Source organism: Physeter macrocephalus, chromosome 15 (assembly GCF_002837175.3).
Source record: "Physeter macrocephalus isolate SW-GA chromosome 15, ASM283717v5, whole genome shotgun sequence".
Classification (NCBI taxonomy): domain Eukaryota; kingdom Metazoa; phylum Chordata; class Mammalia; order Artiodactyla; family Physeteridae; genus Physeter; species Physeter macrocephalus.
In genome coordinates this window covers 13,392,848-13,417,703 of record NC_041228.1, presented here as the reverse complement: position 1 = coordinate 13,417,703, position 24,856 = coordinate 13,392,848, and the positions used below count along the sequence as shown (strand labels likewise).

At 40.2% G+C, this 24,856-nt stretch overlaps 1 long non-coding RNA gene across 2 annotated transcripts in view; it reads left to right on the top strand.

The window, feature by feature from the left end:
• The window catches only part of LOC114487870 (uncharacterized), a 47,517-nt gene that overhangs the window by 5,706 nt on the left and 16,955 nt on the right, over positions 1–24,856 (top strand). Inside the window, exons 1-3 of one of the 2 annotated variants that reach the window (XR_003683380.2) lie at positions 6,389–7,741; positions 8,487–8,584; positions 20,489–20,602. This is a non-coding gene — a long non-coding RNA (uncharacterized lncRNA). Of the gene's footprint in view, positions 1–6,388; positions 7,742–8,486; positions 8,585–20,488; positions 20,603–24,856 lie in introns of those variants that run through there. The other variant, XR_003683379.2, reaches the window with a different exon arrangement.

Sequence of the window (24,856 nt, the reverse complement as noted above, 5' to 3'; positions counted from 1 at the left end):
CCAACATGTTATGGTCTTCAGTCTGCCATTGAAATGAGCAGCTTTTACAAAGACAGCTGTAAATTTGTCATATTTGAAAAACAGATGTTGCTATTTGGGAAACCCCAATGTCAGTCCAGTAATTGTGAGGCAAAGAATACATCTGTATTGTTGGCATGGCTCTGGGTACTGAGATTATATTCAGAACCTGACGGGGCCTTTCAGGCTTTGCTGAAAGTGACTCTGACCAGTCAACTAAGGGCGGTTAAAAAATACCCATGGAACTGATGTCTATTTGTTTTGCGTAAATGAGTTTCTTTAGGTTGAGTTGGCTAATCATGTCAGTCAAATAGCCACTTCAGGTTGCCTGAGTTGATTCCGTCCTGCAGTTGGGTGTGAAAGATGGAGTTATGTAATGTGGCAGCATGGAATACATAGAGGCCTGGGGGCTGGACGATGTCCGTCTTCACCATGCTGTCCACTAACACATGGTCACTTCATCAAGTCACCTCAGCATTCTAGGACCTCTGACCTCTAAAGTGAGAATTTAGTACCCACCCATATAATTTAGCTGGTTATTGCAGAGTAAAGATGAGAGGATTTTGTTGTGGTAACTATTATTACTGTTACTCAGCGGGGTCTGAGAGGAGAGTTTCTTCAGGGGCCAGAAATTCCTTGGTCAAGGACTATGAGAACACTTGTCTTTCTATGCTCAGTTCTTTCCAACTTTCTGGATAAAATTCACACTAAATGTAAGGGGAGCTATTAAAAAATATCTCTGACTGGATCTCCTGGAGCTCTGAATGGACTAATGTGGAAGTTTGGCTTCTGAGAAGCACACACTAGGACAGGAAGAAATGCCCAAGAGATTTGTTGGAGGAAACACCTGTGAAGAAAGAGGAGGAAGTAGAAGGAGGCAGGGAGAGCTTTCAGACCCCAGTGCAGGTCTCACACCTGTGAAAGGAGAGGGGGAAGGAGGAATTGGGGGGGAAAGAATCTCGCACCGGAGTGCACATCTAAAATCTAGTATTTGGCTAGCCAGTGGGAGTCCTGGAGCCCAAACTGCCCATGACAGCAGTTCTCTGTCCTGCAGAAATGGACTAGGGCTAGTCCTCTTGCCATCCTCAGTCATTTGCAGGGAGCATCCTTTGGGGGGTGGGGGTGTGGTCTTGGCACGAACGCAGTAGTGGGCCCGGCAACAGGGCATTTAGTCAACTATGCTTCTCATCGCGGAAGAGTTGAGCAGCACGTTTTCATGGCCACCCACCAGATTGTCAGAGGTTTTCTCTTTGCAACACAGATCTTAAGGAGTTTGAAAAACAAACCCAAACATTTGTGACAGTGTAGGTTTTGTACCCCAAATCAATGTTCCATTCTGTCCCTTGACTTTCACTTCCCCCTCTGTTTCAGCTAGACCAATCATGTTGAAAACCCCACCCAGGTTTGTAGAGTTCCTCATTTGACAATTAAAAAAAAATCTGTATGTGAATAAGTCACATGAACTTCCTTTGTTTTACCTCCTCAATGAATTATGATTTACTCTCTTGGGTTTCATATGTTTTGCGCCTCTTTACACATCCATCACTCTTTTAGATGGGAAAGGTCAGTGAGGTCAGTTTGCTCCTCTGCCTTCCAGTCTGACCAAATGGACCCGGTTATCCAAAGGGTTTGGACAAGAAGCAGACCATCCAAAAAGACGTATGATAGAAGGGAAGAATTCTAAGGAGGTACTCTCATCACAGGTGATGAGAGGGAGGCATTGGAAGTGTCTGTAGGGTTTGCTGAACGTACGGCATTCTTGAAATATGTTATCATCGTGGGATACTGCTTGGGTGATCACTGAGGGACTGCACTAGGATTTGGCACTCTAGAGTCAAAGAAAATGTTGTTTATTAGATGTTTGAACAGTGGTTGCCTTCTTTCAACAGAAAATAGGTTATTTTTCCCATTGAAAAATAAGTTGCATTGATGGAGATTGTGGCAGAGACTAGCCAGACACTCCCTAAACCTCTTCCTCTTCCTTCTGAGCATACCACAGGATGAAATTTCCTGCCTCCTTTATAGTTAGATGTGGTTGTGTAATCAAGTTACAGCCAATAACAAATGGGCAGAAATGGTGAATATCACTTTCAGATCTGTCGTCCCTGCCAGAAAATTCTCGTGTTCTCTCCCATCCTTTGCCTGCTGGTTGGATGCAGAGGGTCCAGTGGAAACTCCAAGGTCCTAGAAAATGTCAGAGCTACTGAATAAAGGAGCCAGGGTCTCTAAATAACCACAAAGAGAAGAAGACGCTGCTGACCCACATTGGGCTGGAAATTGAGTGGGAAAAAGCATTTATTGAGTGAAGCAGCCGAATTTTTGAGTAAGTCAAAGCAGTTGTCTTATCCAGATAAAACAGAGAGCGTGTGGACGCTTTTGATGAAGAATGATGCCAAAGGAAGGGAGACCTGGTGGAAGGTCAGTGAGCTCAATACGGCAAGCAATGTTTGAACGACATCTTGAGTGGAGCGCCGTGCTCAGTCTTGAGACTAAGGATGAGTGAGACGTGTTTGCTGCCCTCAAGGGCTCAGTGCTATAGATACAGACTTACGGTACAGCTCGACAAGGCAACAGCTATTCGTGCAATGTACAGAAGCAGCTAGGAGCCAGAAAAATTAACTTCCTCTGGGAATGGGGTGCAGGAGTGGCTTCTCAGAGGTGGCACCCGACCTGGGCTTTGAAGATTAACAGGGTGGGTAAGGACCCAAGCAGCTGTGCAGGGAGCATTTCTGGCAGAGAGAGGAAAAGAGAAGAGCAGCGATGAGACAGACACCAATTCACCGTCCCTTATGTATAACCTTGAAATCTAATATACTGTGAAAAGCAAAATTTTGTGACCCATTTTGGGTAAAAACTGAGCTGACAAACTTATTTGGCAGTAGCGCTTGCCTCGAACTGCCACAAAGTTATCTGTACCCTTTATTTATCCCACTTAGTGTGGGTATTCACATGCTTCACTGCAGAAATATTAATGTGTGTGGTTATGGGGTATACTCTAGTCCCTGCTAAGGTATTTCATAACTTCTCTATGCTCACTACATTACCTCTCTAAAATCTAAAAAAGTGATGAATAACACACCAGGATTCGAGTTTTTAGAACTGTACTAATCAGTTACCTTTGTGGGGCGTTTACCATTCACAAAGTGCTTATGATCACATCGGATGAACGGCTTCTTTCTACAACACGGAGTCACATGGCGGTTTTCCAGCCCTCCAACTTCACCTGGCATCACCCCCATCTCTCTTGCTCGGCCACACTGGCCTCCTTCCTGTTTTGCGAACAAGCCCCCTGTATTGCAAGTCTCAGGGCCTTTGCGCTAGCTGTTCTAGCTACTTTGAAAGCTCTCCTCCTGGCCCATTGTGAATCTCATTCTCATTCTTGAGGTCTCCAGCTTAACGTCTGTTCCTCAAAGAACCTTGCCTTCAGTCTACCACAAATGGTGGCCTTCATCATAGCACTTATCAAAGTCTATAATTATTTTGTTTATTTCTTTATTTGTTTATTGCACATCTCCCACTTAATGTAATGTCCAAGATGGCAGGATCCCTGCTTGTGTTTCTGATGCCTGGTGCGGTATTTGGAGAATGAATGGATGAATATGTCAATGAACAGGCTATAAAACTCAAATCCTCTGTAAGTCTGTGAGCTCCTTGCTGTCAGGGTTTTTGTCTTAGGGTGATGACATATAATGGAAAGACCATAGGTTTTTTTCTATGATCAGACATAAATTTGCTGTGTGACCTTGGGCAAATTGTACCACCTCTCTGAGCCCAGGTTTCTCTTTTTTTGCCTAACGAAACTAATAATAGTACCTATCACGTGGGAATGTAAGTGAAAGAATGATAATAAATGTAAACTTTTCAGCATGTTGCCTGGCACATTGTAGGTGCTTAATAAATGCTGGAGGAAATGAGTGAATGAGCCTGAGGAAGACACAGAAGCCTTTGCTCCTTTCCCTGCCCTCACACGGTGCCCCTACCCCTATCTAGCCATAAAGGATCCAGGTGAGATCAGGTAGATGGATAAAGGATTGGAACCTAGCAGCAAACAAGCCAATATTGAGCACTTACTGTGTGCAGCTGCTGGGTTAAGGACACCATAGGACAAGTGGAGATGACTGAGGCATATTCCTTGTCCTCAAGGAGGTGGCATTTCAACATGGCATATGGCATTTGAAGATATGGGTGGATGGAGACGTGTGGGTGAGAAACAGCATGGTCAAAAGGCATGGTCATAGGACGGGGATAGCGGTTTGGGGAATATTGAGGAATCTAGGATGTGAGAAAACAGAAGGAAAGATGTAGCTGGAGAGTTGGTTGGGCTCAAACGCACGAGGATTCTGAACGCCGAGCTGCGGAAATTAGACTTGATTCTGTAGATAGTGGTGAGTCAATAAAGGCTCTTAAAGAGAGAAGAGAAATGACCCGGCTAGCAATAGGAAGGATGAACGGAGAAGAAAACCCTGAAATGGCCCCAAAGCAGGCAATCCCTCTCAGTGGATTGGGTCAAACAGCTTTGTCAGTAAACGAGGGTTATAACATCTTTAATTTCATTTTCAGTCAGTGCAGGGACTCTCTAATAGTGGGCCATTGGGAACTAGAATTGTTCTCTTCCCTGTGGGGAGAAACATAAGAAGCTGAGGTTTTGTTCCCTGTCCTAAACGATCTTACTTCAGTAGAGGGGAGAAGAGTCACGCTCACCTATTAAGTCACATTTGTTCAATCAACTCACAGTTTTCGAGCCCCTGTCACAAGTCAGCACTGTGCTAATGGCAGGGGTGTAAGAATAAAGGCATATCACCTGTTCTCAGTGGGTTTCACAATCTACTGGGAGAGGAACACAGTGACTGCAGTGGGTGGCTAAGAGCCACCAAGAATGGAACCAAAAGTGATATGAAAATTTAGGAAGAGAAAATGAGTCATAGAGGCTGAAGTAGTGGAGAAAGACTTCTCAGAGGCCATGGACTTCAACTTCAAACTCATTCAAGGGATTTTGAATGATTGCTTTGGGGAACAACACAGAAGAGTAGGAAGACAGCGTTAGATAGCGTAGGAGAATGAACATTTTGGAGTCTGACTACCTGGGTGGTATGGATTCTGAGTCCACTTCCTACCTGTGTAATAGTTAACTAGAGAAATCACTCTGTTTCCTAGTCTCCTCACCTGTAAAATGGAAAACTGGGGGAAACTCACTTGTAGGACTGTGGAAAGCATAGAGCAGGCGTCAGCAAACATTTTCTGTAAAAGGTCAGATAGTAAATGCGTTAGGTTTTGCAGGCCATGTGGTCTCTGTTGTAGCTACTGAGCTCTCCCATTGCAGTGTGTTATGACCTGCATATTTGTGTCTCTCCAGCATTCATATGTTGAGACCCTAAACGCCCAATGTGATGGTACTTGGAGGTGGGGCCTTTGGGAGGTAATTAGGTTTAGATGAGGTCATGAGTATGGGGCCCACATGATGGAATTAGTGCCCCTATAAGAAGACAAAGAATTAATCTCTCTCTGCTCTTCACCATGTAAGGACACAGCGAGAAGGCAGCTGTATATGAACCAGGAAGAGGGTTCTCTCCAGACACTGAATCTGCCAGCACCTTGATCTTGAACTTCCTGGTCTCTAAAACCTTGAGAAATAAATTTCGGTTAAGTCACTGGTCTATGGTATTTTGTTATAGCAGCCTGACCTAAGACAATGTGGAACGCATTGTAGACAATAGATAAATGAATGGTTATGTCTGTATGCTAATACAATTTTATTTATGGACACCAAATTTAGATTTCACATCATTTTCACATGTCACAAAACATCATTATTATTTTGATTCCCCCCCCCCATCATTTAAAATGTAAAAATCATTCTTAGCTCTTGGCTATACAAGTGGTGTGCTGGATTCGTTGATTTGGTCTACAAACTATAGCTGCTGGCCCCCGAGATACATTATAGAGCAACGGGTTCTAAAGGTTAGCTGTTATTATTGTTAATCCCACTTATCATATAGGAAAATGGACTTTAGTGGATTCATAAAAGACCCTGGACAAGAATGTCGGTCCTGTGGCTCTTCATCAAGTGCTCTGCCCAGTGAAGAGGAGGGAATAAGGACACAATTCAAGGCGACCGACTCTGAGTTCCTTCCTCCCCTCGAATTTCTCTCCACTTATCATCTCTCTTTACATATTATTTTTAGAACTCTCAAAATGGCAGCCACAAGAAAGCAGAATATCCAAAACAGAAGAAAAAAGGAACTAAGATGAAGGGAAATACCTTTTTCAGTGAACACTAGTTATTTACTTTGAATTCGGCCATTAATCCCAGGACGGAAATGAACCAAAATTTACCCAAAGACACATGAGTATGAAGAGTTAAAAGAAAAAAATATGTTTTGGATTTTTTTACTTTAAAATACGTTAAATTTTTTTTTAATTGGAGTATAGTTGATTTACAATGTTGTGTTAGCTTAAAATACATTTTTGAATTTAATGGTCTGTGCTTTGCTCCTCTCTCAGCTCAGCCAGCTTCCCTAGTACCCTTGTCCTCCTCATTTTCTGGGGAACAATGGATGTTTCAAATGAAAATAGGTGTAAATCACTGTGCAAATAAAATGAATAAATATGATGTGCCTGGAAACAGAGCTTAATTTGAAGCTGCCTTCTTCCCTTAGCCTGGGGAAATGCATATCTTACATTTGTGTGTTGCCTTGGTTTTTTGAAGGCTTCCATGTACAGTTAGCTCATTTGCTTTTTGCAAGTTTTTTTTAATTGTAAAAAAGGTGTTTGCGTGCTCTCCAAATTGACCATTTCTTCTTCTTCCACCCCAGGGTAAATCAAAAGAAATTGTATAGTCAATGAATCGCAGTGAACTTTCCCTTAGCTGGTTGCCCTGCCCCTTCCTAGTCTTTTAATCAAACCACATTCAGGGTTCTCTTTCAGAACCACACGTGCTCAACATCCTTGGGTAGCTCTCCATCTGAAGATTTCTCTGCCGTTCCAGTTACATCTCCTTCTCCACTGTGGATTCTGCATTCAAGTCACTCCACAGTTTACAGGAGTCAATGCTTCCTCACAGCTTTATGCTTTCTTTCACACTGTGTCCTTGGAATTGAATGCTTTCCATCCAAGAATCAGCCTACCTTGAGTGCAGACCAGAGAGAACAGAGGAGGCAATTTGAGGAAGTTCTATAGCCACCAAGTCTCTCAGTTTTCCCTCACTCCTTTCAAACACCAGTTTCGTCTATGATTTTGAAGAATGAGAAACCCAGGAGTGGGAGCACCAATCCTCGCTACAGTCTCAAACGTGTAGAGCATCCGCTGTGTCCTGGGTGCTGGGAATATACAGCAATGAATCATCCTTCAGTGAGCCTGCAGCTAGCAGGGAAGATAAGGCCAGTCCACGAATTCCCAGAACACCAGGCAGGAAGTTATAAGAAGAATATGTATAAATAGAGGGTTCCATACAAAGCTCAGAGGAGGGAAAGGCTATATTAAGCTGGAGTGATCAGAAAAGACACTTTGGAGCATTTGCTATGTGATTTGGACCTTGAAAACGAGAAAGATTTGAATAAGTGAAGATGGTTTGGAAAGTGGAAGAGTGTTGATGCCAGAAGTTCATTCCATGCAAAGCCAAGGAGGTGGAAGAGAGCTGGGCTTTCAGAGAGAACAGAGAGACTCAGCTTAGCAAGAGCAAGGAGGAGCTGAAGAAATAAAAGGAGGAAAGATGGATCAGGGCCAGGTAACGGAGGAAGCAAAGGTGTTAGCTGATAACTCACCCGCAGATCCCCAGACAACAAGCCAGCTGTACACTCAGAAAGTTTTTCTTCTGATTCAAGCTGGCAAAAGAGGTTGCCTGGCAGGGGTACCCCAGAGCTTCATCAGAATGCTGCTTGTCCGCTTTTAGACGATCAGCACGGTGGTGCCAATACTTTAGAGCTGTATTAAAATACTTTTGTTAATTTTGGACTTTTATTGAGTTTATTAGAAACGTGCACCCTGAAATGAGAGTTAGGGACCACTTGCTGATAAGACCCCAATATTGAACAGAAAAAGCCAGAGAAATGTCAAGTTATTCCGTGTGTACATGTGTTCACCTCTTGCAGAGAAATCATAGAGCTTTGTTAATGTCATGCTTCCAGATGGCTTTTTTCTTTCTTTTCTTTTTTTTTTTTTTTTTGCGGTACCCGGGCCCCTCACTGCTGTGGCCTCTCCCGTTGCGGGGCATAGGCTCCGGACGCGCAGGCTCAGCGGCCATGGCCCGCGGGCCCAGCCGCTCCGCGGCACGTGGGATCCTCCCGGACCGGGGCACGAACCTGCGTCCCCTGCATCGGCAGGCGGACTCTCAACCACTGCACCACCAGGGGAGCCCTCCCAGATGGCTTTTTAAACGTGGGCATTACAGATACACGAGCAGTAAAAGAAAACTGTACATGAGAATGAAGATAATCAAAGAATTACCTTTATTTGGATATTTTCTATGTAAGACGGTATTATGTTGGCCAGAGATGGACCTTGACTCCTGGGCTGATCAGACTCTAATTACATCCTGAGTCCCACCACCTATCACAGCTTTTCTTAAATGGTAAGTGGATTACTTCTTAATTCTTGCCAACAAACAGTTTCTGGTCCCCAACTAGGCATCAAGAACTGCGCTATATGCTAAAGTAGGTGGAGGCATGAAATGAAATTAAAATCGTGCTACTTCTTGACGTCCTCGCAGTCTATTGGGGTAGACACAGATCCACAGACCTTTTCAAAGCAGTGTATTAAAGGATCAGATGGCAGTAAGCACAGGTGCCGTGGGAGCCCTGAGGAGGAACATCTCCTTAGTCTGGACTAAAGATTTTGAGAAGGGCCAGGGAGGGTTGACTGAAGAAACTGACACATCAGTACAATTAGAATCTTCTCTCCTGTTGGTCCAGCTTTCAAATCACAGCCTCTCAAAGCTGGCTATCCTCGGAAGTTAGAGCACCTATCAAATTTAATTGTCATCCCTTGCTCAACTGTCTGAGCTATGGTAAACTTCAAAAGACTTCGACTGTTTCTATTTCGCGCATAATCTGTCTCCACCACACAACAGTATCTGACGCCTAATAGGTTCTTGTAAATATGGGTTGTGTGTTAAGGAAGAAGATATTAGCCTAGGAATTTTCACCCTCACTCTCCAAGCGCTAAGGGGAATTCTGCTGTAATATTTAATGCATTCCTAATTCTGAGCCAAGTCTGGAAGGAAATGACAAAAGAAGGAAAAGCAAGTTAGAATGTTGGACCAAAAGGAACTTGGAAATCAGCTGATTCCATGCCTCATTTCTACAGATAGAAAATTGAAATTCAGAGAAGTTATATTGTAACTGTGAGTGCAATGTCACCCATGTAATTAGCAGCAGAGTGAGCCTAAACACCAGGTATCCTGATTGCAGTACTCCTTTCCTGTGAGGCATGCGTATAATTTTCCTATCAGTTACAGATATGTAGGGAGGGAAGTGCAAAGGATTCTGGAAAGGGCTTATTTCTTTTGCCACCGTATAGAATAGTCTGGATTCTAAAGGAGCTTCACGTTGCAGGGAAGGCTTTGTTTAACAGAACATTTTATGTGATAGGTTTATCCTCTACAAAACCCCCAAATTTTAAAGGATGTGTTCTTCCGTGCTAAGTAATTGCTTCTGGCAGGAGCGTCTTCTACTTTATAAAAAAAGACCCCTTCTCTTGCTTTCATCTGATATCTCAGTAAGGCCCCAGAGGGAAACGTTGGGAACAAATGCTTGTTCGAGCTGTAATATTCCCTTGAAAAGTGAAGCCTGAAATCCTTTAGGGAGCCCAGTGTTCTTTCAAAATTGCTTTTGACATCGTAGAACTACATCCTAACTAACTTCCATGCCAAAATATGTTGTGACTAGTGTTTGGATAGTTGAAAGAATATTTAAAAAATAAGTTTTCATATCAAGAGCAGAAAAACAAATGGTTTGTATGCTCTGACCTGGGGATTATCCTTAAAAAGCATTTTCTAAAGTGGTTATAGGTTATAGGAAGAAATTATGAGAGTAAAAGATTAATTGACAGGTATGACATACTGTCCTAATAGAAAAGATTAAATGAAACCCTCCCCCCAAAAAAAAGCACCAGGGAAAAACAAAATAAGAAAACTTGTTATTGTATTATCAACAATAAAAATCCATGATTTCTAACATTTATTAAGCACTCACCATATGCCGGGCACTGCTGTAAGCCCTTATAGGAATTAATGCATCTAATCTTGCCAACAATCCCATGAGGAGGGTACAGTTAATATCCTCATTTTAAAAAGAGTGAAATGAGGCACAGAAAACTAATGTAACTTGCTGGAGGTTACAGTCTAGGAAGCAGTGGAGTTCACGTTCAAACCTAGGGAGTCGGGCTCCAGAGTCCATGTATTTTTTATTTTTTAAGTTAAAAATTTAAATACCAAACTAACATGTGTCCTGTGGGCATACCTCATGATCCCAAATTCCACTTAACATGAATGGACAGGTATGCATACAAATATTTATGTACAAGGATGTTCAGCAAACCATTACTCCCAATAATGGAAATTGGAAACAATCCAAATACTGAACAATTAAGGGTGTATTAAGTGCTCAGTTGAAAAAAATGGAAAAAAGAAAGCAAAACATGGAGAAGAAAATGAAATCCCTCATAATCCCTATACTCTGAAATAACCAGGAAGAAATTGCTGAGCTTGTCTTTCCAGCTTTTTTCTATATTTTGTTTCTGATCCAAAATTGGGATCATACTGGATATATTGCTTTATAATTTGACTTTTCTATGCAGATAGTATTATAAATCCTTTTCAAGCCACTAGTTATTCTTCTACCACTTATTTTAATGACTCCAAGGTGTTCCTTTATTTGTACATATCATGATTTATTTAAACGTTTTATTGTTGGATCTGTGCTCTTTTAACCATTATTCTATGATGCCTTAATGGATGGTAACCCACTGATCTCTAAAAGTAGCACAGCCTCTCTAACTTGGAGCTCAAGACATTGCATGATTTGCCCTAACTATTCTAATTTAATCTTCCTGTCTTTTATAATTCACTGACCCTGAATTATAGAATCATTTGTTCTAGAAGTGTAACTGGGCATCTCTTACAGCACTCATGCAATTCCTCTTATGGCATGAGTATATCTACCTAATGATCTAGCTATATTCTACTAGGCTGAAAACTTATTTCAAGCAGAATGTCTTCCTGAATCGACTTCCTAACCCCATATGGGAAAATTGTGTCTTACACTTAGTAGATGCTCAGTAAGTGTTTATGGAATAAATGAAGGCCATACATATTATTTTTAACAGTGTAAAAATGTCAAATAGCTAATGATGGGGGCAAGTTGAATAAACTGTGACATGCTGGTATAAAGAATTTTGAACAATAATTAAAAGGAGAAACACAACAAAAGAGAAAAGGTCTGAAACAAAGCAGAAATAGAGTTAAATTCTTAAAACTAGATCCCTTCATAACTCTTCCAAACTTCTGTTCACTATTCCTCCACTTAGTCTGACTTCTTTGAATGGTTCACTGCTCACAAGCCTAAATTCTCAGCCTCCTTCTTATCTGAGAGCTTCTGTAGCTCTTTGTATCACAATACATATCAGAGAAACCAGAGCACAGCTGGGGCTCAAGGAATGGTTGTTGAATGAATGATCAATGGAGACATATGGGTAGACAGCAAGACTTTGGGCCCTGGTCTTGATGCTGGCATCATTATTCTCCTATCTTAGCAGATTTTCTTAAAGTGTTCTCCCTAAATCCCCAGGAATCCACACACACAAATTGTGGCGATTATAATAGAAAAAAATATATTTAAACTTATTAGTAATGCACAGGCTCAGCAAAATGTCAAGTTTTTCTAATTTTGCTGGAATGAAATCAATTTAGTATAGCAACACAGCCTCATGCTAATTAGAAGCCTTAACTGGCATCTTCAATTAAGAAAACTGTGAACCATCAAAATCACTTAAAAATAGTATTTAAAAAAATGGGTACATGATCCTTTGAAAACTTAAACCCTGTTGGGATAAAAATAATTAGTATAAAAAACTGAAAACTGTTTTAAAAAATTGGGCTTCGGTTTTAAAATCTGTAAAATGGAGATTGATTGAGCTCCTAGGTAAATCTCAGACATTTATGTCCTAGGTATAGATTAAAATTACCTCAGTTCCTATCTTTGTCCATTGTTATACCGTCAGAAGGCCAAGGTCCTATCTCTTTGTCTATTCCCAATTCCTAAATCAGAGGTTGGGCCATGTTAGTTGCTAAACAAATACTTGTTGACTAGATAACTGAACAAGCTTTGAACACTTTCTGAAAAGGAAGAAGAGGAATTATATCCCAGGATATAAGTGAACCATTTAGGGAATAATGATGAGTTAGACCATATTGACTTTTACAAATGGGAACTGTGAGGCTACTTGGAAACAGACAATTGGCAAGTTGAATAACTGCATTGCTGGTGGGAAGGGAATTAGGTAGGAACTCAATGAACCAAGCATCTCTTTAGGAATGGTCACAGACAGTGGGAACAAATAGGCAGCAATTTTTAGAAAGAAGAAAAAGAAACAGGGACAATTATTGCCTACCGAATTTATCCAACCTTGCTGCCCACAAGTCTGTTTCTTTAGTTCATGAATGAAGAAATAAAAAGAACATAACCCATGAAGACTGAAGCAAGGACTCAAAAGATAGAGTTTGTAATGTGAGGAGGAGGAGGAGGAGGACAATGATGCTTATCAACATTTTATGATCATTTGCTATGTACAAGACACCTTGCATAACGGAGTAGGACCTAATGGAAGGAGAGAAGACGATAGGTTAAGGAGATTAAATAAAATTATTAAGTAAAGGACCTTAATCTAAGAGGAATCAATCAACTTGAAGTCTTCTTTTCACCCATTAGGGTCAAACAGACCTATATTTGAATACAAGTGTACCAATTACTAACCATGTGAAGCGTGGTGAGTTGCTTAACCTCTCTGAGCCTCAAATTGATTACCTGTAAAAAGGGAAAAGGAACACTTAGTTTACAACACTATTGTGAGGATTTAATGAAATATTATATATGGAAGTAATTTGTTAACTGCTGCGCAAATATGAGATTTCAAAGATTAGCTATTCCTATCACTCAACAGTTAGAGAAGATGTACACAAACAACCATGAATAGTAAGCAGTGGGTGATTGTGTAGGAGTGGGAAGGAGAGCCATGTGGTAAAAGCTGAGTGGTTGAAATCAGGCAAGAGAACTAATGGGAACCATAGCACATCGGGTCTGCAGACCCATTGTCTACAAAACACTTTGACTTCTATTTGAGTGAAGTGGAGAGCCAGTGCAATATTTTGAGCAGGGCTTGAAAGGCATAAAATAATGTGTGTCTTAAGAGGATCACTCTGGCTGCTGTGCTTAGAATAGACCGTAGGGGGTTAAGGCAGGAGGGGAAAAGTCAGGAGGTTATTACAGTAATGCAGGTGAAAGATAATGGTGGCTTGGACCAGAGTGGTAGTGGTGGGTTGGTGAGAAATGGCTGAATTTTAATATTTTCTGAAGATAGAGCCAAGCGTATTTCCTGACAAATGTGGGGTATGAGAGACAGCACAGATAATTCCTATTCCTGGATTTTATTTTATTTATTTAAAAAAATTTTTATTGGAGTATACTTGATTTACAATGTTGTGTTAGTTTCAAGTGTACAGCAAAGTGAATCAGTTATACATATACATATACATATATCCACTCTTTTTAAGATTCTTTTCCCATATAGGTCATTATGGAGTATTGAGAAGAGTTCCCTGTGCTATACAGTGGGTCCTTATCAGTTATCTAATTTTTATATAGTAGTGTCTATGTGTCAATCCCAATCTCCCAATTTATCCCTCCCCCCGCCCACTGTCCCTCCTGGTAACCACAAGTTTGTTTTCTACATCTGTGACTCTATTTCTGTTTTGCGAATAAGTTCATCTATACGTTTTTTTCTTCTTTGTTTAGATTTCACATATAAGCAATATCATATGATTTTTGTCTCTCTCTGTCTGACTTACTTCACTCAGTATGACAATCTCTAGGTCCATCCATGTTGCTGCGAATGGTATTATTTCATTCTTTTTAATGGCTGAGTAATATTCCATTGTATATACGTACCACATCCTCTTTATCCGTTCCTCTGTCAATGGACATTTAGGTTGCTGCCATATCCTAGCTATTGTAAATAGTGCTGCAATGAACATTGGGGTGCATGTGTTTTTTGAATTATGGTTTTCTCCGGATATATGCCCAGGAGTGGGGTTGCTAGTTCATATGGTAGCTCTATTTTTAGTTTTTTAAGGAACCTGCATACTGTTCTCCATAGTGGCTATATCAATTTACATTCTGACCGACAGTGTAGGAGGGTTTTCTCCACACCCTCTCCAGCATTTATTGTTTGTAGATTTTTTGATGATGGCCGTTCTGACCGGTGTGAACTGATACCTCGTTGTATTTTTGATTTGCATTTCTCTAATAATTAGTGATGTTGAGCATCTTTTCATGTGCTTTTTGGCCATCTGTATGTTATTCCTAGATTTTCACCTAAGCAACTGGAGAGCTGATTGCCATTTTCTGAGATGGGGAAGCAGCAAAGAGCCTAAGCTTGGAGAGGGAAGATCAGGAATTTGGTTTAGGACATGTTGAGTTTGAGAGGTTGGTTTGGTATCCAAGTGGACATATCAAGTAGAGAGCTGAATTTTAATCTGGAGTTTGGGAGCTAGGTCTGGGCTAGAGACATAAATTTGGGCATTGCTGGCATGTAGATAGTTGGTATTTAAAGAGATGCAGTGCAGCAGACAAGTGCTCTTTTCCCAAGGTTTGATTTCACCTTGTTTTAGCCTAGGTCTACGAAGTGGGGTTTTCCTTAATTTCTCTTCCCTCCATTCCTTCTACCTCCACTCTACACCAGTAACTCCATGATACCTCATAGGATAGAACCATCCATTCACATCTTAGGTCCCTTGTACTTGGCTGGTTTATTTTTCTGTCTCTACTCAGCTTTCCCAGTGCAGTGACATGTTGTTGGGATTTTGGTCCAAGCCACAGAAGAAGACAGTGAAGCTAAGTGATGCAGGAAGTAAACTCATGACCTTAGATTCGGGAAACTGGTGCACCAACCACTGAGAAACCAGAGATGGAGGATTTTTGCACAAGCATGAGCAGAGTATAAATCAACATCTCTGCCTTCAACAAAATCCGCATCTTAAGTGCAAGTTTATTTACTCTGTATATTCTGGGGGACAAATGCTTGGTATTTATTCAGAGAGGATACTGGAGAACCAGGAGAATGGTCTTTTGCTTTCAAGTAGTGTATACTTTAGAGGAGGAGGTCAATGCTTATTCATGAGAAACCATATCCTGTATTCAGGAGAAGAGAAAGGGACAATGGATGGATGGAGGGGTTGCTGAGAAATGAATTACTCTTATTTGACCGTCACATTCTAGAATAAATGTCATGCCATCTGGAAAGTCTTCATTAATTCCTCATAAGAATGGTCAATAGATCCACGATTGTCCAGAGAACACTCCTATTATTTTATAAGATTTATTTTATTATTGCAAAAATAATGTACCTTCTTTGTAAAAAAATCATAAAATAAAAATAAACAAGAACAAAAACACAGAAAATTTCATGACCAGAGATGACTGTGAGATCACCTTTGGGGTATTTTTTTCTATGTATTTACTTATTTTACAAAAATGAGATCACACTCTACTCCTTGTAGCCTTTTTTCTCACTTGACAATAGAGCTGAAGAATTTTCCATGTCATAAGCATTCGCCTACAACATCATTTGCATATCTACCTATTATCAGTGTCATGGCTATATTATGAAGGTGATGGTGGGCTTGGGGCTTGTTTCATTTTATTTTTCCTCAGCATCCAGGACAATGATGGGTAACAGGATGTTCTTACAATCACAGGATATTAGAGAGCTCAAAGTTCCCTCAGGCATCATCTAGTTAATTTCCTATTTTGCAGATGGAAAAGTTGGGACTCAATGTGTTAAATGGATTGGCAGTTCAGGTGGTCAGAAAGCTGCAGAAACAGAATCAAAACCAAGTGCCTGGACTCCAAGCATCGCATCCTTTCACTACAAAGTTCAGACTCAGAGTAAACCCAACATCTGTGAAATAGACATGCAGTAAAAAGAAAAGGGTATACTTGGGCAGGAGAAGTTGGGGGAGGAAAGGTCTCTTGTGGTCCTTTTGGAACTTTCAGTTTTACTTCAAACCCTGAGATGTCAGAGGTTCATAGAAGGGTGAAGTTGCAGCATGAGGTACAGGGAAGAGGCAGCTTGAGGAAAGAAACTTAGGAGCTCAGGTTTGCAAAACCCACGGTTGTGCAGTAGCTCAGCTCCAGCCAACACCCTGAAGGATGCAACAAAACACTAGGAGAGTGAATGGCCACCCAGAGTCTCAATTCTGGTTTCACACTTGTGTCTGAAGGGCTCCCATCCCTCAGCATTGGCCTCTAGGAAGCCTAATAACGTTTCAACTTTGCTCTTGGTCAGGAATGGTTTTTCAGTTTTGACTTTGACAACCCAGAATGTTCCTGACTTCCCGGAATCACTCTCCAAGCCTCCTTGCTGTGGAGGGAGGAGAGTGGTGCTCAGAAAGCTTCAGAACACATTCAACTGTGAGTGAAGAGCAAGGAATGCTGGGAGTTCCAGCCTGCTGTTGACATGATACCATCCTGCCAAATCCTCTTCATATTTCCACTGGTGTGATTGACCTGAAATGCACATGGGCTGCGCCACTTCTTCCCTAAAACCTTCCATGGCCTCAGGGTAAAGTCCACGTCCCTTTGTGTAGCATTCGGAACCCTCTACCACCTGACATTTGCCCACCTCTGCCTCATCTCTGCCATTGTGTCTTCAGCGACACCAAACTTCCTATGGGCTCCTGTACAGAACCATCCTATTTTTTTTCATCCAGTTCCTGCTTTCTGGAGTGTGCTTCCTCTTCTTTTATGCATGGTTAATCTCACTTAGCTAGATTTTGTACCCTTTCTGTCTACTTAACTAACTCTAAAATTCCGTAATCTGTGATAATGTCTGAAATATTCTCGGGAATTTTCAGTCAAATGATTGAACTTCATCCTAAATCTTACACTCCCATCTGGGATCCGTGCTCTTTCCCTCAGTGGCACATTCCAGATGAGATCAGGTACGTTCAGGGTGGTCATAGAGTAGTGGCACATTCCAAATCACTGGACACCTGCTAAACACACAACATTCGTAAGGTGGAGAGCAGCAATTTACCAGACTTAGAATCTAAACAGAAACCCTATTGCTTATGTTTCCCAGCTGCAAATTATCTGGATGGCATAGACGGTTTTCTCTAGTCCTGCACTTAGAATATTTACTTAAATACTGGCAGTGATAAAATTGTGGGAAAGAAATTGCATATTCATCAAAAGTAGGCGGCCTGATAGAAGTGCATAAACACGGTAGTCATCTCAAAATTAAATTACCATATGTACATGGTTGGCTTGTCATTTAGGTACTTATATATTTATATACCCATCATCCATTTAAGAACAAAGGTTTGTGACGTAAGCTAATGGTTAATTGAAAATTTCTCCTTAGAGGAGAAAGCTGGAAGACAATGCCAGAAAAGACAAAAGCTTTTTAAAAAGAACAGCAATACTTGCTAATACCATACAGTTTGATTTTAGCTCAACCTCAAGGAAATTCCTGCTGAGATGCCTCAAAATTATTATTTTTAAAGCGTGCCATACCTAGCACACAGAGACAGCTCAGCTTATCAGAAAGAACACTGAATTTAGCATCCGGGAACTTGAGGCCAACTCCTCGCGTCGCCTTCTCTGGGTGTGTGATCATAAGAAATTCATGTAGCTTCTTCAAGTCTATTTCCTCAAATTTAATCTGGAAATAATCCTGCAGCCTTGCGATTAGATTTGAAAACCACAAGACACATGAACTTACGTTGAGGTGCTAATTAAGTCTCATTTGCATTAATATGTTATTTTTCTATTCCCATCTGTATCATAAAAATCAGGGTCACAGAATCCAAAAATACTACTGCTACTAACACTGTTACAACTGGTGCCACTATTACAGCAACAATAACAACCACTACTACTACTGTTACTAGCTGATATTTATTGAGAGTTCATTATACATCTACGTTGTTTTGGCATTTTACATGAATTAAACATTTATGTCTCTTAAAACGCCTAGGAAGTGGCTACTATTATTTTCTCCATTTTATGAGCAAGCAACTGGAGACCCAGAGAAGTTAAGGAACTTGCCTAAGATCATACAGTTAGTAATTGCAAGACTGGGATTTGAACCCAAGCTTAAACTCCAGAGTCCTAGCATTAAGAATTATACTTTCTTCCCTATCTAAAAATAATAGTAAAATTACCTTACCTTTGGATTGTTCTTCGTTCTTTCATAGAGTTAATCTCATTTTATCCCTCCAGCAGTCCTTTGAAATAGAGGTTATTATCTTTTACAGATTTGAAACTTGGGTCAGAAAGATTAGGGGATTAGCCCAAAGTCACCCTGCTCCAGAATAGTAAAATCAGATGGTTGTCCCACTATGGTGGGGACTAAGAACTTCTCCCATCCTGTTTCTGGCTCTATTCTGCTTTTGCAGGCACGTCCCCCATCGAATATGCCTTCCACGAAGACCCCAATTGAGTCCTGGTGTGTTTTTATTTGTTTTGAAAGCTCTCTTCTCTGTCATTCTTTGCGGCACTCTCTGTGATGCGTGAGACTACTTGTTTCTTCAAGCATCATGTGGTTCTGCAGAGCTTAGAAGGAGTTACAATGGACTTCCAGATCAGATGTCATAGGAATTTAAGGGAGTCATCCTGAGAGGAAGACTCCAGGTGAAATGAACCTCCGAGGTCAAGGTCACCTCCTCTCCAGACGCTGAGCTCACCACTTAATCCACACTTCCTCTGAGGGAAACACAGCTTCCTCCTTAAATAGAGCCTCCACGATGTCATTGCTCTCTGCAAATTTTAAGCGTGCGCCTATTTTCTGTTGTCTGCAGTTCTGAATACTCCATAATCTGGCCTTGATTAACCTGCCTAAGCCTGCCAGCCTTCTGTCTCCCAGTTATGTCATCTTTCTCTGCGCTGTCTCAGAACCCTGCGCTTAAGATGTTCCTTCAATTAGAACTCTCTCTTTAAACCCTTGGCTTGGCTAACATAGTCTCAGCTTATATGTGACCTTCCTTGCATCCCTAAACCACTCCTCTGCTCTTCCATGTCATGTAATCTCTTTAAAAAAGGATGCTGTACTCATTTCAGCATTTGTTACATTGCCTTGAGATTGCCTGTTTAATTGTCCATCTCCTGAACTATGCAATGAGCTCTTTGGGGGCAGTGGGTTTTGGTATCTCCTATAATGCCTGCACATAGTAGTTGCTCAATAAATAGCTGTTGATTAAATGCTTATTTCTCTTTCTGAAGTCACCAAATACTTTGAAAGGATCTCTTATTGATGTCCTTGCCTTCTAGACTGTGAGTTTTCTGAAGACATTCTGCCTTATTCAGCGCTGCATCTTCAGTGGCTGGCATGGAGGAGGCACTCAGTAAATGAGGAACTGACCAGAATTTCAGATCCTCTAATCCTGCCCATCAACCTCTCCACAGCCTGCCCTGCCTCTTCTGAAATGCATTCCTCTCCACAATTGCTCCATCTTCCATTTTCCCTTTATTTTTAATGACTTCACTTGTGGTTCGATCTACATAATTTAGCATTTGCTTATATTATTTGCTCTCACTTTTCCTGTGTTTTATGTGTTCGTATCCCTCCCCTACTAATGAAAATAAGTGTAAGCATAAACGGGATAATTTTTTGTATTATTATAACTTCTACCCACCTTCTTCTTCATATTTCAAAAATTATATACTCATCAGTGATAAATGCCCACATTTAATGAGCTCTTAAAATGTGCTCCTTGTGAGTTCTTTTCAGACAGATTACGTCGATCTGCACAAGAACATGAGAAGTAGGCACGAGGGAAACTGAGTCTTAGTAAGGCTCTGTCTTATCCAGGTGGTGAATGACAGAAGTAGAATTTAAATACAGAGCCCATGCTGTCAACCATTTCTATCTCAGCACCATTGATAATTTAGAAAAGAAGACGAACAATAAAAATTCTATTAAGAACACCCATACTTCCGATCCACTACTAGAGGCAGCTACTGCTACCATTTTGGTACATGGCTTTTTTGTCTCTGCCTATGGTAAGCAGCCTCTAGCTTGACCCCCCACCTCCGGCTATTCACTCCCTTGTGTACTCCCCTGCTGTTGAGTGAGGGCTAGATTTAGTAACTCACTTCTAATGAATAGAATAAAGCAGAAGCAATCGAACATAACTTCTGAGATGAGGTTATCAAAAGACTGCAGCTGTCATATTGAGTCTCCTTTTCTTTTTCTCTCTGAGATTGCTCATTTGGAGAGAAGCAAACTGCGTATTGTGGGCAGACCACGTGGTTAAGTAACTGATGACTCTGATCCATAGCCAGCAAAGACCTGAGACCTGCCAATAGCCAGATGGGTGAGTTTTGAAGCAACTCCTCTCCCGTTGAGCTTGATGATGGCTGCCCCATCAACACACTGATTCTGGCTTTGTGTGTGAGAAAGAGCGAGCCAGAGACAGCCAGCTCAGCTGTACTTGGTGTCCTGACCCAGCGGCTGTGAGATAAACAAATGTTTGCTGGCTTAAAGTAGTAATTTGGGGGGTATTTTGTATATATTGCAATAGGTAAATAATACACAATCCTATAGACATTTATCTAAATATGGTTGATCATCTATGATTTACTATTTATCACAGATCAAAATTTAATTTATTGAGTGAAACAAGCTGATAAACCTTGCTAACAGTCTGTAAAATTCTTTTTTTTTTTTTAAATTGTGAAATATAGCCACATACAGAAAGTACGCAAGGCATCCATGTGCACCTGAAAGAATCATACACAGACACCCTGGTCCCAATTTCAGTATATTTTATATTTTAAATAAAATAAATCTGCAGGGTTTATGTAAAATCAATCACGATATCATCTCCAAAGAGAAGATAAACGGCAAGCTAAATAGAGGGTACCATTTCAGGATGGTTTATGAATCAGCGTCTCTGAATCTTTCTTTTGTAAAATCTTTCTTATACACTTTTCTTTAACTGTCTAAAGAGGAAATGCTTAACTTTGTCCTCAGGAAGACGTCTAGGAATTGTGCCATAGTGGAGCATATATAATATGTGGGACAGAGTGGGGCCTCTGTACAAAATTGATAAAGGAATGAATGGACTTGGAATTAAGAACATGGATTTGAGCTCCTACTCAGCTGATTGGAAGTGAGTGATGTCATCACTTAACATATATGAGATTTAGTTTCCTCATCTTTAAAATGGGAACATGCTCATGAAGTTGTGAGGTTTAAAAAAAATAACATTGTCTATATGAGGCCCGTTTACAGTGTGCTCAGCATACAGCAAACCCTCACCACATCAATTACTCTTGAGTAATAATTCTGATTTCAGAACACCATCAAATATTGATTTATTACTATATAAGACTTAAGTAAACATATTTATTTTATTTTATTATTATAATAGTTTTTGGCCGCACCATGCAGCATGCAGGATCTTAGTCCCGTGCCCCTGAAGTGGAAGCACAGAGTCCTAACCACTGGACTGCCAGGGAATTCCCAACATATGTATTTTAAAACATCACAACTTTATTTCTTATTAAATGATAAATGCTCATAATAAAATAATTTTAAAGAATATTTTTTTTAAGTATGAAGAAGAAATCAGCAAATCACTTCAGAATTCCACCAGCAAGAAATAACCAACATTAACTCTGGTGGACATCATTCCAAACATCCCTGTGCATATATGGATGGGTTGGAAGAGTGGAAGGCTAGTTAGGTAGATAAAAAGCTAGCTAACTAATTAGAGATCATAATGCTTTTTAAAATAAAAATGTTATGTAATTACACTTGATTGTAACTAAAGAAAAATAAACTGAAGTGAAACTGAAGAAATTGCTGAAATTTAGATCATGTTTCTTTTTTTCTCCATTGCCAGTGATAGTATTTCCTCAAATATCTCTCTAAGTAGGGTTAAGTAAAAACTTGATGAAATCAAATGTTGCATTTTTCTCTTTTGATATACATCTTCCAGTTTTTCAGGCAACACTAATTAAAAATGACCTCCTACTATACAAGGTAAAGTGTTTTTTGAGAAACCTCCACACTGTTTTCCACAGTGGCCGCACTAATTTACACTCCTACTAACAGTGTACGAGGGTTTCCTTTTCTCCACATTCTCACCAACATTTGCTATTTGTGTTCATTTTGATGATAGCCATTTGAGAGGTGTGAGGTGACATTTTATTGTAGTTTCTCTCTGCATTTGCCTGATGATGATTGATGTTGAGCATTTTTTCACGTGCCTCTTGGCCATCTGCATTCCCTCTTTGGAAAAATGTCTATTCAAGTCTTCTGCCCATTTTTTAATCGGGTTGTTTGTTTTTTTGATGTTGAGTTGTACGAGCTGTTTATGTATTTTGGACAGTAACCCCTTATCAGTCATATTATTTGCAAATATTTTCTCCCATTAAAAATAGAACTAGCATATGACCTGGCAGTTTCACTCCTGAGTATATATCTGAAAAACCCCAAAAATGTGAATTCAAAAAGATGCATGCACCCCAATGTTCATAGCAGCACTATTTACAATTGCCAAGAAATGGAAGCAACCCAAGTGTCCATAACAGATGAATGGATAAAGAAGATGTGAGATATACATTCACACACACACAACACACACACACAGACACACACACACACACACACACAATGGAATACTACTCAGCAATAAAAAAAGAATGAAATTTTGCCATTTGCAGCCACATGGATGGACTTGGAGGGCATTATGCTAAGTGAAAAGTCAGACAGAGAAAGACAAATACTGTATAATATCACTTATATGTGGAATCTAAAAAATACAACAAACTAGTGAATATAACAAAAAAGAAGCAGACTCACAGATATTGAGAACAAACTAGTGGTTATCAGAGGGGAGAGGGAAAGGGGTGGGGCAATAGAGGGGTAAGGAATTAAAAGGTACAAACTATTATGTATAAAATAAGCTTCAAGGATATGTTGTACAACACAGGGAATATAGCTAATATTTTCTAGTAACTATAAATGGAGTATAACCTTTAAAAATTATGACTCACTATATTACACACTTGTAGCTTCTCTAATATTGTACCTCAATTATACTTCAATAAAATTAAACAAAGATAAGTGATTCATCCTCTGATACTTTCTCCCACCTCCTTTCTTTAGTCCTGAATTTTGTTACTTTTACAATTGTACACTGAAAATGGTTGATAATATACTGTGTTCAGCAATAAAAAATTTTGCTGTTGTGCTGTTGTTTAACCTTAGTTAAATGCATGTGATCCCCATAGCTAGTTCTTTGAACTATAACTTCTTCACTCTAGAGGTGTGTGTATGGGTGTGTTTTAATAAATTCATCTTGCAATTGCATTAGTCTTCCAGTATATTTTGCAAGAGGGCTCATATAGTTTCTGAGTTCTTTCATGTTTCAGAATGTCTTCAGTTTTAATATTCTTGAGTTACATTTTCCTTTAGTCAGGGCTTTGGGACATAAATCTTATTTCTTCTCGAAGAATGTTGCTGTGGTGAAATCTGAGGCCAGCTGGATCCCACCTCACTCCCTTTTTATCTGTCTGGATAAAGTCTTCCTCTATAGATAATGTTGATCAGGATAAGTTCAGTGCCTCCTTGTAAATTGTCCTGTTTTTTTCTAATATAGTAATTTCTTACGATTTGCAGATTTAGTATTTTTCTAGTATCACAAACATATATGAAATGACATCTCTGAAACACTCTCCCATTTGTTGGTTGCTCTCCTTAGGATATATAAATGATTCTTTATGTGGGCCAACTTTGAAGTCTTTATTTATCATCATCTGTAACTGATTGGTTCATTTATCTTTTTCCTTTGCATTCACTGTGAGGTGGTAAAGCCTTTTCTTTTTGTCATTGTTTGAATTTTTAGTTGTGCCTAGTCTCTTCTCCACTGGTTTACATTTATTTGTTTGATCCGTAAGGATGCTGCTTTGACCTGCAGTTGTTTCCTTAACCTGGTAATCTGCCTTTTCAACCCAGCATATTGCTTCATCATCTTGTTTCTGAGTCTTGTATAAATGACTCCATACTGAGAGTTTTATTGTTCTTTTGCAGATTGTCTTTCCTTTCCCTTTTGTGTTCTAGAATGCTTGCATAGTTGAAATGCCATTTTCCTCCCTATTTTCTCACGCTTAACATGGAGAGCTCTGCCCAGACCTTCTCTTTGCTCTGATCCAATGTGGAAAGACACTGTTGTTCCTTTTTGGCTTCGTCTTTGATCAGGTGGTCTTGCCTTGTTACTTTTAGTTAAATTGATCAGGCTGAATGTTTCTTTCTGAACACTCTTCTGGAATCTGAGGATACAGGGCATGGGGTGAGAGCTTGGCTGAAGCTTCTGGTTGACCTGACATGGGTTTTCTTCTAGGGTCCCACAAAGTATCCTGTTCTGGGGCCTTCCACCAGCCATTTAGATGTGTCTCCCGTTCATCCCACCGTCTCAGCCTGAAGCCACAGAAAAAGCTGGTCCCCAGTGGCTCTTGCTGTTTCTGTTGAGTCCTCTGTGCCTCACCAGTATTTTATTTTCATTGCAAGTGTGATAACTCTTGTTTAGTGTTATTTGTCATATCGTGTTACGCCCCTGCTC